Source organism: Malania oleifera, chromosome 2 (assembly GCF_029873635.1).
Source record: "Malania oleifera isolate guangnan ecotype guangnan chromosome 2, ASM2987363v1, whole genome shotgun sequence".
Classification (NCBI taxonomy): Eukaryota; Viridiplantae; Streptophyta; class Magnoliopsida; order Santalales; family Ximeniaceae; genus Malania; species Malania oleifera.
The window spans coordinates 107,497,988-107,504,947 of NC_080418.1; positions in this window are offsets into that span (position 1 = coordinate 107,497,988).

Consider the following 6,960-nt stretch of genomic DNA (forward strand, 5'->3'; position numbering starts at 1 on the left):
TGGTTGATTGAAGGTTTTATTTTGTGTGGTTGTGGATTGAATAAGAATTAAGTTTTTTTTGTGTGATTGCTAATCAACAAGAAATCAAGAATTCGTTGAAAGAATTAAATTAGGTTAAAGAATCATAAAAAGTTTTAAAAGGAATTTTAATAACCCAATTCACCCCCCCCTCTTGGGACTACATCTTAGTTTTCAATTTCAGCAGTAGTTGAAGTCATGACATGATACTCAGCCTCAATAAAAGAACAAGAAACTACAGATTGCTTCTTGCTTTTCCAGGAAATGAGAGAGTCGCCAAGAAAAATACATAAAGCAGTTGTGGACTTGTAGTCTATAGGATCTTCAGCTCAATCAGCATCAGAATAAGCACAAAGTTCTAGAGTAGATGTAGAAGGGAGTAATATATTACAGTGACTTGAATTTTATACAGTGGAAGACCTCAACTATGTTTATACCAGAGTACTATAAACCTCATTATAACAACAATATCTCCAATATCAAATTTAATACATCCTTAGAAATTCTAGAAGATGTAAAAATAACAAATTTAAAATTTAATCTAAACTGCGCTTTCTAACCCCACCCACGCTTCCGCTACGCTACTCTGATTTTGGTTATACTCCTCAAGGTATCTGAAATGTAAGATAATAATGGGGTGAGGCACCTCTCAGTAAGGACTAGATTATTATCAGTGTGTGGCTAAAATAAGTTTTAGTGTGAAAGTAATTTAATAATAATTTTACTTTTAATAAAAATTGCATTTGTAAACTGTAAGTCACATATATAAATGAATATACGTACTTTTCTCTAAAATATCATTTAAGCCCATTAAATGGCCTTAATCACATAAATATACAAATATGTACAAAAGAACTCATTTTGGCCTATGCATGTCATGTTTAACCCTCATGATGGGTTGTACGGTCCGAAGACTGGATTTAACTTGGTTGGTCGACCAAAGCTAAATCAAAATATTACGTTTGTAAGATCGATTTGCATACCACATCCTGGTCCGAAAACAGGTGGGTATAACCTTACTCATGCCAAATCGAATATCAACTACCAACACTTCCGTAATAATGTGGCTGCACTAATATTCCGCTATAGCTACGGTACCGAGCATTCACCACGTCCAGCCCATCAGGGTTCTTAAAACATATAATTGCAATTTATGCAATTAAAATAATATTATAATCTCATCAATATTCTCAATATAAAATCTATACAAAATATCATCCTTATTCCAAATCTCATCAATATTTGAAATAAATCACATATTAAACATACACCGCAAAATCCCCCACTTGCTTAATTATGCGATAAAATAAAATAACATATGCCACACAATTTATACTATAATTATAATTTCATAAATTACTTGAGAAATTCTTATAAATATATACGTAGTAAATTTAAATAAAAACACTGGTATGATCAATTTCACATATTTAATTTAATTCCAATATATTCCTTGTTAGTCTTGGTGTATTCCTAAGACGGGGGTGAATTGCGTATTTAAAAACTTTTGCCTAGGTTAAACCAGATCAACAGTATTACGCAACTTAAGGTCTGTCTATACAAAAATAAACTCAATCATTCACAATAAAACATACACGTGTAGTAAATAAATTAGGAAAATGTAAAAAAATAAGCACGATAGGTTATCGGGGTTCGGCCAACTATGCCTACGTCCCCACCTTGGCTACACCAGCACAAGGATTCCACTATTACTCACTTAACAGGTGGAGCGACACCGATTATAACCAGATCAATTCAAGGGGTTGACCTCAACCAACATGCCTTACCAGGATAGTGCACCTAGCTTTCCTAACCGAGTCTAAGTCAGTCCAAAACTATTCAACAAAGCTAGTCTCCCTCTTCAGGCCCACGCCTGGAATACAAATGATATAAAATTTTGTATACAATCAAAGCACTTCTAAACAAGCAAATTATGTACCAATTCAGCACATGTAATAATCAACGCACATCAACATGTATGAACTATAAGCTCGCTGCTCTACGTATGCAATCAACACTCAGCAAGGTATAATTACAAGTGTGCTCAAGAGTGTTCTAACATACTATTTCTTTGAAACTAGATATATTAAATCTCAATACTAGATTAGGAATTCAAAGATACTGCAAACAATAATCAAACCAATGCAAAAATATTTTCCTCAATAAAATAGGCATAAGAGTTGTTTGAAAAATTATAACTTGTAAAATCCTTTGCACACAAAAAATATAGCTATAGGAATCTTGCAATGACAATGTAAAGATCCTTAAGCTAATAAGTTTTTCCCAACACTAGATTTTTCAAATAAAATCTGTGAGAAAACTTATGTTTAACTTTTCATATCAAAATCAATCAATAAACAATACAAATGAGAGTTATAAGCAATATGGAATGATGTATAATATAAGCACTCTCACTACACTTGTTTAATCAATAAAATCAAAGTTGTAGAGTGTATGGAGGTAGTATGAGCAAAAAGGGTTTGGAAAATTTGAGAGAGTTTTTGGCTTAATCCTATTTGCTAATTCACCCTTAATTTTGACAAATGAACCCCTATATATAGAGAAAGGGTAAATTATGACTGTTGGAGGACACATAGGGTATTATTAAATTTGTTTTAAAAAGTTTAGCAAAATTAACCTTGTATAAACCCCGGTAAAAAATAATTTAACCCACGAGATTCGGGTGCCCGGTTTGAGGTTTGAGTGCTCGAATAAACTCAGTCAAAAATTCAATTTTTAAAGGTTTGGGTGCCCGAAGTCAGTGTTGTTTGGCTGAACCAAAGACAGAAACTTTCTGTCCTCGGTTCAGGTGCCCGAAGCTGAGTTCGGTTAACTGAACCAACAAGTTTGGGCGCCCGAGGCCTTTTTGAAAGCGAAGGTTCGGGTTCTCAGGTTGGTGAAAAGCACTCTAACATGGGTTCGATTTTCCAAGGGCGATGCGCTCATTTCTGGTTCAGTTGCCTAAAACCTAGTCAACCGGCTGACTTCTCAGCGGTTCGAGTGCCCGAGGTGTTTTGAACACGATGGGTTCAATCGCCCGACCTCTCACAAATTTTGCCTATTTAGTCCATTTTTAAGCCAATTGATTCCCTTGATTATGTAAGTGACATGGGGGTTGTTTGTGCATTTATTTAGGAACCTAAGGTCTTTCTATCCTTTCAAAAAAATCCGACGTCGGTCGACCGGTGTTCCCTAAGGTCTCTCTAAGGTCTTGAACTTATAAGTTCCTACATGCATGCAATGCAGATTATTACAAACCTTGGATGATTATTATTACAAACCCAATGATAAAAAATACAAAAAAAAATATGCTGGGTCTTCACTTCTCTTCAGGTTGCTGCATGTCATTATATGAACTTGTCAATGAGAACCTGCACACAAACTTGGCAATCATTAAGAGTATTTGTCATTATCAAAACTGGGAATGACCCATAGGGTCAACATTCCCAAAAACCCGATTTGATCAAATCCCCACAGTTTAATTTAATTCCGTTATATTTCCAAAAAACCCAATTTGATCAAATTCCTGTAGTTTAATTTAATTCCAATATATTTAAATAAAAATGGACATAATCAAACCTACGTATTTTAATTTGCTCAGGCATGTATTTAAATAAAATAAATATCACCATATTCATATACTCAATTTAATCAGGTAAATTATAATATAAAATCTAACTTGAAATCATCATAATCATATACTCAAATTTAATCGGTTAAATTTTAAAATAAAAACTGACATAATCTAGTCCACTTACCTTAACTCTGTTGTGGTGCCTACGCGTGCAAAAGATGAAATTCCTCTGGTTAAATCTTTGAAGAACGAAATTGGGACCCAGAAATAATGTTCGTTCTTCAATTTGGCAGAGAAATGCAAGAGAGAGAGAGAGAACGGGGAGAGAGATTGCAGAGAGGGGGGGGAAATTGAACTTCCTGAAGTATCAGGAAGTTTCCTAATACTTGTATATATATATATTATTATTATTATTATTATTATTATATTATATTATTATTGTATTATATTAAATAATTAATAATTAATTAAGTAATTTTCTTTTTTAACACTTAGATGCATATTATTTTTGGGGTCGTTATATGTGCTCTGATATAACATAAGATTTAGAGAACAACAGCCCAATGGATCGTAGTGGGAGAGGAGACAAACTGACTCACAATATAAACCGCATATGTAATATCAGGTCAAGGGATAGAGAAATAAACCAAACTGCCAACAATAGTACAATATAGAGTTGGATCAGCCAATGGAACCCCATCAGAATAAGTATAATGAACATTGAGTTCAAGAGGAGTTTCTACAGTTCAAGTATCAGTAAGACGGCCTTTTTGAATGACATCTACTACATATTTGAACTGAGAGAGGAGATAACCTTTAAGAGAATAGGCTACCTCAATGCCAAGAAAGAATCTCAGGGATCCCAAATCTTTTATTTCAAAGTGGTGGTGCAACTTTTATTTCAACTTTGCAATCCCATTTGTAACATCTCCAGTTAAAATCATATCATCTACATAAAAAGGAGAATACTATGCCCAACAAATGTAGAATGAGTAAATAAGGCAGAATCATGATCACTTGAGCGGAAGCTACAAGAACAAAGCACTTCAGAGAACCTCTCAAACCGAGCCCAAGGAGCTTGTTTAAGACCATACAAAGCTTTTCTCAATCTATATACCTCCCTTAGATGACGAGGAACACCAAGAGGTGGAGACATATAAACTTCCTCTTTGAGATCCCCATTTAGGAAGGCATTCTTTACATCTAACTGTCAAAGGTTCCACTGGTTAATAGAAGCTACTACAATTAAAGTACGTACAGATGTCATCTTAGCAACTAATGCAAATGTCTCCTCATAATCAAAACCAACTTTTTAAGTAAACCCTTTTGCAACCAAATGAGCCTTATATCTTTCAACATAACCATCAGACTTAGTTTTGATCTTGTAGACCCAGCGACATCCCATTATCGTTTTACTAGGGAGAAGAGGTACCAACTCCCACATGTTGGTCTTATACAAAGCAACAAGTTCTTCATTCATAGCATGTTGCCAAAGAGGGTCAAGAGTTGCCTCTTTATAAGAAGCAAACTCACAATGGGAATGAATAAAAATTTAAAAAGTAGCAAAGCTAGAAGAATAACAAGAATTAGATGCAATAACATATGAATTAAGATGAGAAGGGGGGCTTACGAAGTCGCGTTGGAGAATGAGAAGATGCAGGGTTCACATGATCAAAAGATGAAGGAGTCTAACAAGGAGAATGGGGGATTTGCACCTACAAAAGAAAATGAAGGACGAGTAAAAGAAATGGGAGCAACTAGGGAAGATTATGAATTAATATCACAAGTAAATGGATCAATATTTACAAGGTCAGACTCATTTAAGATGTTATAACTTTTTGGAATAGAGAAGAAAAGAATGTGTTTAAGAAACGTTTTATTATTTAAGGACCACCATACAACTCCCATTTGTCGACATCCCAAATAGAATGTTGTGTCGACAACTTTTTCTACCTATGTTGTTTGATATTAGCATCCAATAATTATATACTACACTAGTCTCTTCATGTGCATATGTACCTATTAGACATGTTAAATGGGTGGGTATGAATCAAGATGAACAAGTCATTAATGACCCATTTACTTAATCATGATATGACCTTATTATATTAATATGGATGAACCCATTTAATTTTGGAACACATAAAGTTGATGGTTGAATATCGAATGAAGTTTGATTGTGAAATTTTGGAGCATAATATAACAAACCCATAAGTGGCATATATAAAGATAAATTGGAGACATATATAACCAATCAAACAACACACTATAACAAAAATTGAGCAAAAAATGAAATTCGCAGCAAAAAAAAAAAAACTCATCAAATGAATAACATTTACTTTTCTTGATGGAGAACATGCAAAAGGGATGAGTGTATTTATATTTTTAGAGTTGGCTAGGTTACCTTTGGAGGTGGAGGATTTAGGAAAGGAATTTGTAAGAGAAATTTGAAGGTTTAGATATTTTAGTGTGAGATAAAGATCTGCAAAAGAGAGAGGATTTGAGAACAGATTTTATAAGAGAATTTGGAAGATAGGATTTGAGAAATATTTTGTAAGAGAACTTGAAAATATGTATGCAAATGTAGAATTTTAAAAAAATATAATTAACTAATATATACCAATAGAATTTGAGAGAATAAAATTGCAACCAATAAAAATTTAGTATGAATGGTATAGATAGATAAGGAAATAACAATTTTTAAATTATTGTTAATTTTTTTAAAACATAACTTAATTATAATTGACCAATAAAATTAAAATTAATTTAAAATTTTAAAAATTGAAAAATTTAGGATTGGCATTTTGAAGGTTCTTCACGCTATAACTATATATACATATTGTGTAGACTCTTATACACATATTATACCTTTGTTTACATTGACAAATCTGCATAAGACCTCGGTCAAGAGAGTTCTTTACGAAAACAATAAATTTAAATATTAATAAACAAAACTGTACGATGGTTGGTGAAATAAATACGAAAATGTACCCAATCGACTTTCCATAAGTTGGTTCTCTAACAAAATTGACTAATGGAAAGTTGGTTCTAGTTCAAATTATTCTCATGGTTAACACTACAACAGAGTTTGTGCTGCATCTGGTCATGGCAAGGAGAACTAACTTTCCAAAAGTCAATTTTCATTCAAAATTTTGAAATAGTCAAAACACGTTCATCATCCCATTGCGTCAACTTTAGTGTTGTCATGTAGTTGTCAAATGAATCAATTTTGCATAAGTCGATTCTATATAATAAAACTAACTTATGAAAAGTCGGTTATTGCTTTCTCTTCTTCCGCCCCCTCCTTTCTTCTTCCTTTTTCATGATTTCTCCTTCTTCCACCTCCCTCTATCCTCCAGCCTCCCTCC